Here is an 8,232-nt window from a genome sequence, read left to right as displayed (position 1 = left end):
CCCTTCTGAACATGATCTCGAATATAATGATACTTTACCTCTATGTGCTTTGCTCTTGAGTGTAGAATGAGATTTTTGCTGAGGGAGATAGCAGCTGTGTTGTCACAGAAGATAGGAATCTTCTTCAGAAACAAACCATAGTCATCCATATGGTTTGTGTGCAGCAAGTGGCAGCTGAGACATATTCTGCTTCTGCAGTTGATAGAGCAATTGTGTTCTGTCTCTTGCTTGACCAAGTGACAAGATTTGCTCCAAGGAAATGGCAACTTCCGAAGGTGCTTTTCCTTTCCACTCTGTCTCCAGCTAAGTCAGCATCACAAAAACCTGAAAGTGTATACTCTGATGTTTTTCTATACATCAAGCCAAGGTTAGTGGTTTCCTTCAGATATTTGAGGATCCTCTTAACAGCTGTTAAGTGGGTCTCTCTAGGATCTGATTGAAATCTAGCACAGAGATGCACACTAAACAATATATCAGGTCTGGAAGCTGTTAAATAAAGAAGAGAACCTATCATTCCACGATAGAGCTTCTGACAAACCTTAGAGGAAACTTCCTCTTTCTCAAGAATGCATGTTGGATGCATTGGAGTCTTAGAGATGTTGCGGTCACTCACGTTGAACCTCTTCAGAAGTTCCAAGGTGTACTTCTTCTGATGGATATACGTGACTCCTGGTCGTTGATCAATTTGAATTCCCAGGAAGTACTTGAGCTCTCCCATCATGCTCATCTCAAATTCAGCTTGTATCATCTTAGAGAATTCCTTGCAAAGAGAGGGATTAGCAGAACCAAATATAATATCATCAACATAAATCTGAACTATGAGAATATCATCCTTATAGGTTCTGCAGAAAAGAGTGTTATCACCTTTACCCCTTACAAACTCATTCTTCAGAAGAAAGGAGCTAAGCCTTTCATACCAAGCTCTAGGAGCTTGTTTGAGTCCATAGAGCGACTTCTTGAGCTTGTAGACATGCTCTGGATGCTTGTCATCTTCAAAGCCAGGAGGTTGCTTGACATACACTTCCTCTGAAATGTAGCCATTTAGGAAGGCACTTTTGACATCCATCTGATGAAGAATTATGCTGTTATTCACTGAGAATGAGATCAGTAGCCTTATAGCTTCAAGCCTTGCCACAGGAGCAAAGGTCTCAGTGTAATCAATCCCCTCTTGTTGACTGTAGCCTTGAGCTACCAGTCTTGCCTTGTTTCTCGTGACTTCTCCTTTTTCATTCAGCTTGTTTTTGAATACCCACTTGGTTCCTATGACATGGAAACCTTTGGGTTTAGGCATTAAAGACCAGACATCATTCTTGGTGAACTGATCTAGCTCTTCTTGCATTGCCAAAATCCAGCCTTTATCTTCAAGAGCTTCATCAACTGATTTGGGCTCAATGAGAGATACAAGTCCCTTCAGACTCAGAAGAGTCTCTTCTGAAGGTTTGAGCATGAACCTAGTTCTGACAGGAGAATCTTTGTTGCCAAGAATCAGTTCTTCTGGATGAGAGGCATTTATTCTCTTCTTCTTCTGAAGTTGATTAGAAGTTGTTGGAGCATCTTCTGATGCTTCTGCCTCTGGAGCAGCATCCTCTGAGCTGTCCTTTGGTTGATATGCTTCCGAAGGATCAATGCTGAGATCTGCAAATCTTTCAAACAGCTTTGACTTTTCTGAGCCAAGCTTGTCATCAAATCTAATTTGGATAGATTCCTCAACAGTTTGAGGGACAATATTATAAATTCTAAAACCTTTAGATCTTTCGGAATAACCAAGAAAATAGCATTTTAAAGCTTTAGAATCGAATTTACCCAATTGCTCCTTTGTGTTGAGCATGTAGCAAGTACTCCCAAAGGGATGGAAGTAAGAGATATCAGGTTGTCTTCCTTTGCACAGCTCATAAGGAGTTTTCTCCAGAATTGGTCTGATGGAGATTCTGTTCTGGATATAGCATGCAGTGTTGACTGCTTCTGCCCAGAAGTGCTTGGCCATACTTGATTCTTGAATCATGGTGCGAGCCATCTCCTGAAGAGTTCTGTTCTTTCTTTCAACAACTCCATTTTGTTGAGGAGTGCGAGGATGAAAGAAGTTGTGAGAGATCCCTTGAGAGTTGAACAATTCTTCAAAAGCTTTGTTCTCAAATTCTCCACCATGATCACTTCTGACAGTAATCACTGAAGTTTGGAACTCCTTCTGAACTTGGGTAATGAAGTTGGTGAACATAGTGTGTGTTTCATCCTTGTGCCTTAAGAACTTTACCCATGTCCACCTGCTGTAGTCATCCACAATGACTAACCCATACTTCTTTCCTCCAATGGATTCAGTTTTCACTGGTCCAAAGAGATCAATGTGAAGTAGCTCAAGGGGTCTTGTTGTAGATACCACATTCTTTGCTTTGAAAGGCTTCTTGATGAATTTTCCCTTCTGACAAGATTCACACAGAGCCTCTGATGAGAACTTCAGACGAGGCAATCCTCTGACGAGGTTTAGCTTGCTTAGTTGAGAGATCTTCCTAAGGCTTGCATGCCCTAGGCGTCTGTGCCAAACCCATTGCTCATCATTAACGGACATGAGACACTTGACCTTCTGAGATAGCAGTTCAGAAGATTTGATTTTGTAGATGTCATTTCTTCTCTTCCCAGAAAACAGAACAGATCCATCTGTTTGACTGACAGCTTTACAGCCGGTTTGATTGAAGATCACATCATAACCTTTGTCAGCTATTTGGCTTATGGAGAGCAAGTTATGCAATAATCCTTCCACCAGAAGTACATCATTAATAACTGGAATTTTTCCATCTCCTATGGAACCTTTTCCAATGATCTTTCCCTTCTGGTTTCCTCCAAAGCCAACGTCTCCTCCTGACTTAAGCAGCATCAGTTTTTGGAATATAGACCTTATGCCCGTCATGTGTCGCGAGCATCCACTGTCCAGGTACCATGACAGGTGTCTTAACTGGGCTGCATAAGATATCTGCAATAGGAATAATTTTTGTCTTAGGTACCCATATCTTGGGTCCTTTCTTGTTAGTTTTCCCAGAAGTTCTCGGAACTTTGGGTGCAACAGGAGGATAATACAAGGGAACTTGATTATAATATTTAGACATGTCAAGTTTAAATTTTCCCTTTGGTTTTACCACCTTGGGTGTAACCTTTTCTGGAATGACAGTACCGGCGGGGACAAAATGCTTATGCAAAGGTTCGCGTTTGGGCTCAGATGGCTCACCTCTCATAGGTTGGGAGTAGCCAAGGCCATTGTTCCCATTTCTGCTTATGCCATAGATCATTGAAGCCATAATGCTTCTGTCTATGCCTTTGGCTAGGAACCTTTGAAACGCTTTCTCATATAGAGTTTCATGCTTAATATCAGATGATGCAAGTTGATCTTCTAGCATGGCATTTTTAGCACGAAGAACAGAGTTTTCATTTTTAAGAGAATAGTTCTCTTCAATGAGTCCAGAGACTGACTTCTCATGAACTTCTGATGTACTAGTTTTAACAACATATTTTCTTTTAAGCTCTTTATGTTTATTTAAAAGCACATCATGTTTCTCCATTATTTCAGATAATGCAGTTCTTAGCTCAGATGGAGAAAAATTAGAGAATACCTCATCGTCATTCTCAGAGTCTGAGTCATCTTCTGAAGCTATCATATCATCCTGTGCTTCAGCATCTCTGCTAGTGGTAGCCATCAGAGCTTCCACAGCTTCATCTTCTTCATTTCCTTCGTGCGTCATGACCAAGGAGTCATAGATGGATTTTGTTGTTTCTTTGTCAGAGATCTTCTCATATTCAATATATGATATTGAACTGAACAGCATGGACTTCGCCTTGTGATGATCCTTGAAACGCTTCTTCTGAGCGTCAGTCATTTCAGTACGGGGGATCTTCACTCCTGCAGCATCTACTGGATCAGTATAGCCTTCCATGACCATATCCCAGAGATCTGGGTCAGTGCCAAGGAAATAACTTACGATTCTATCTTTCCAGTACTCAAACTTTTCACCATCAAAGACTGGTGCTCTGAGTTGGTTGTTGTTGTTGTCAGCGGAAGTATTGGCTTGGGCCATCGTTGTTTTTCACACTAGGTTCTGGATCACTGATCACTGTTAAGTGCATAAATCAGAACCGGAGCTCTTATGCCAATTGAAGGTGCGAAAAACACTAGAAAGGGGGGGTTTGAATAGAGTTTTTCAACAAAAGTTTCCCCTTTTTTAAGTTTAGAAAAACTTAAAGATAAGAACTAAGTGCTAAGGAGAACGCAGTAGAGCACACAAGTATTTTATCCTGGTTCACTTGAGATAAAAGCTCAAGTTAATCCAGTCCACCCGTGAAGGTGATTTCTTCCTTCTTCTGATGAAGGCAATTCACTAAAATCAATGAATGTTACAACTGCACTTGCAACCTGCAAAGTGACTAACAGTACACTGATTTTCTCACTAGTATACTCTCAAGAAGCTGATCTACCGATCCTCTCAAGACTAGCTAAACACTGAACCAAACTTGATTCAGTTCTCTCAAGATCCGACCAAACTTGGTCTCTTAAGGAACTTTATAAAGTGTTTGTAAAAGGTTTTGGGTTTACAAGAAATGCTTCTGAAAAGCTAATGGTAAACTCAGATGTTCAAGAACAGTGAAGAAATATTGCTAAGAGATCGGTTAGAATAAATTCAAGAATATCAGCAAAGTTTCTTAGCTTCTTTCTTCTATCTTCAGCCCTTATATACTCCAAGGCATTTGGTGTAGCCGTTGCTAGGGTTTTTCCCGTTGGAGTGGCAATCTTGTAATATCAGACTGCTAGGCTGAACAAGGTAGGTGGCGGACATGCTATGACAGTACGATGTGTACTATGACAACGACCTTTCCTTTCACCGGCTGACTTATGATCTGGAGTACTTCAGATGGACGTCGGTGAAGCTTCTGATCAGAGTCAGACGGAAGCTTGGATCCTCTGACCTTGCAACTTCTGCTTCTGGACATGTTCCTCAGAACTTCTGAACTCCAGAGCTAGAAAAGCTTGGGTCTTCAGAGCCAACTTCTTGCAGGTCTTCAGAACTTGAGTCTTCTACTTCAGGACCGTTCCTTCTGGAACATCTGGTCTTCAGAACTTCTGACTCCGGTTCTTCAGTACCTCTTGAGAGCTTCTATCATCAGAACTTCTGAAGGATTTGCCACTGTTCTGAATGAACATGGTAAGCTTTAGAACTCTCTTTTGGTTACCCTTGGGTCTTCTTCTTCTGATGGAATCGGCTTGGGTCAGAATCAGAACCTGTTTGTCACAACTCAAAAGGACAAACGTTAGAGTACCATAATTGTTCATCCTCAAAAACCTAAATTGTAATCATCAAAATATAAAGATGCAACCACTGATCAAATCATGATCTAACAGGGACGATCGCAGATGAACGACCGTGGCGATCGGTGGAATGGAGAACGACAGCAAGGGAACCGATACAAAGGAGGCCGCCAGCAGGATGACCGCAGGCGAGACGACCGCCGACGTACGCTAACCGCTGACAAAAAGGAAACACTGGCAACAAGGAAGAAGGGGGTGGAGGAAACCTTTAATGAAAACCTTGAGCCGTCAGTTGGGACAATAAACACGATCGCGGGTGGCTTCGGCGGGGGCGGAGACACAGCGTCAGCAAGGCGATGGCAAGTGAGAGCAGTGACATCAGTGCAGCAGTATGAAACTCCATTCGGTTTCCAGCATCCGGATATTGTGATATCGTCGACAGATTTGGAAGGGATCAAGACACACAAAGACGATCCCATGGTTGTAATTATAAGGATTAACAGTTTCAATGTGTGGCGGGTTCTTTTGGACCAAGGAAGCTCCGCTGATATCATCTACGGCGATGCTTTTGATCAATTAGGATTGACAGACAAAGATTTGATGCCCTATACAGGAACGTTGGTAGGCTTCTCGGGCGAGCAAGTCTGGGTACGCGGATATGTAGATCTGGACACAGTCTTTGGTATCGACGATAACGCCAAGCTACTCCGCGTAAGGTATCTTGTGTTGCAGGTTGTGGCTTCCTACAACGTCATCATTGGACGGAACACACTCAATCGCCTCTTTGCAGTAATATTGACGGCACACCTGGCGGTGAAATATCCACTGATGAGTGGAAAAGTGGGAAAGATTGTAGTCGATCAAAGGAGGGCGAGAGAATGTTACAACAACTGCCTCAGCCTGTATGGAAAGAAAGGAGCTGGTGAGGGGCACATGTGTCATGAAGTTGAGGTCGTCCAAGGTAATCAATGCAAGCAAGGGGGATCGAAGCAGGAGGTTGACAGAAAGATAGCAAGATCAGGGAGAAACCAAGGACAGGTCAAGATAGATGGCAGGACGGGCAGAGATGGACAGTTCACGGACGCTCATGTAGAGGAGCGTTGGGCGAGTGTGATCGCAGATTTAGAGGCGTATAAATTCAGGAGGGGGGTGTTGGCGATCGAGCCCAGGCTCACGGTTAGTCAAGATAGACGCTTAGAGAAGCTGGTAGAGGACAACTATGACCTCTTCAGCTGGAGCTTAAAGGACCCAGAACTCTGGGAACTGCCAATGTTTAGGAAACCGAATCTCTCGAATTCAGGGTGAGTTGAACAAAAGGGAAAAGGAATCCTGATTCAAGGAATGGGTCAAAGGATCGTCCAGCAGGGCAGTGGCAAGAAAAGAAATAACAGGGCGCGCGAGCGGTTTAAGAACAAGAGGAAGGCGAGGGAAAGGAGCCCAGCGAGTAGCCGCTCGGGTAAAGCAAAAAGAGAGTCAAAATATTGGAAGCCTGTGAGTTCGGTAGTTTTCAAGCCAGAAACGTCCAAGCGTGACAAGAGGGGTGAGATAGGAGGAGTTCCTCATTGTCACGAGGCGGGCATGAAAGGAAGCCAGCCCAAAAATAACGATGAATGGATAGCAAGCACGACGGGCTCGAAGGAGGTGGTGATGAGGATGATACTTTGACCCGAGAGGCTGGAAGAGGGAGCGTGTGGAAAGCAGGGCCGAGGACACAGCAAAGGAAGCAGGAACGAGGACACAACAACAAAACCAAAGTTAGGACCAAAAATAAATATGCACATTTTTTCTTCGCCACGGGAGTTTTTTAATGAGGCATCCCTCCTATGTAAACTTTTTTACGAATCAAATACAAAAGGATATTCTCAAGTAATACTCCTAGCTGGACTACAATACGACAGTCGCTCGGTCGGAAAAATTCCCCGAAGGTGGCGATCCCAACACGACCTTGATGTCTGGGGATCACTCCGGGAAAGTCCGACGCGAACCGCTGCTACCTAGATAGCAACTCAACTAACATGTCACGTTCGCTCGGTGGGAAACTTTCCCTGAAGGTGGCAATCCCAACACGACCTTGATGTCTGGGGATTGCTCCGGAAAGTCTGGCGCGAATCGCTGACCTCTCGTTGGCGATGTGTGCGGGAAAGCTCCTTGTCCAAGGGCAAGCAGTTTATCCCAAAAGTCTCCCCGAAATATGGGCAAACGAGACCTCCTCGAAATATGGTCGAGAACAAAGAATAGGCATAAGTCTGGGTAAACCTATATGGTCATTGGGTCCCTAGCACCGTAAGCCCTCGCCGGGATAAAACTGGCGAGGCCGCACCTGCTCTTACGAGAAATATTGGTGTGAAGGAGAAAAGCCTCAGTCCAAGGCTGAGCTAAAGTCCTAGTTTCGTTGGCACACATTCAAAATCGCTACACGAGCACAAAATGCAAAGCCCGAAGGGCACAAGGGCGCGAACGAGGAGAAAAATGGACAAACGAAATCGCAGCAAATTTTCATTAAATAACATGGGGTGATATTAATTACAAAAAACAAAAAAAAAGGTAAGAAAAATCAATACAAAATATTCACACTACACTAACGTCTTCTGCTTCTCCTGCGTTTTCAGCAGCCGCAAAATATGCAGCATTGAAGCCCGGGGGATCGTCCGGGCCGACCAATCCCTGGGGGTGACCTTTTTGAAAGCTCCCGTCCCGCTGAGGTCAATCCCCTCATAAAGATATTGGACTTGAGCTTTGGCGAGGAAGAAACCGCGACCACGCTCTTCCACGGCCTCAGCAGCAGCCCTGGCCGCCATCCATGCCCGGAGAGTTCTGACCTCAGAATCCGCACGGTATTCCGCGTCCGTGACAGCTTTGGCTTTTGTTTTTAATTCATATCTCACCTCGGCGAGAGATTTGTTCGTCGACCCCAACTCACTTTGAAGGAACGCGATCTCTTTGTC

Source organism: Lotus japonicus, chromosome 3 (assembly GCF_012489685.1).
Source record: "Lotus japonicus ecotype B-129 chromosome 3, LjGifu_v1.2".
Lineage (NCBI taxonomy): Eukaryota > Viridiplantae > Streptophyta > Magnoliopsida > Fabales > Fabaceae > Lotus > Lotus japonicus.
This window is presented reverse-complemented; position numbering follows the sequence as displayed.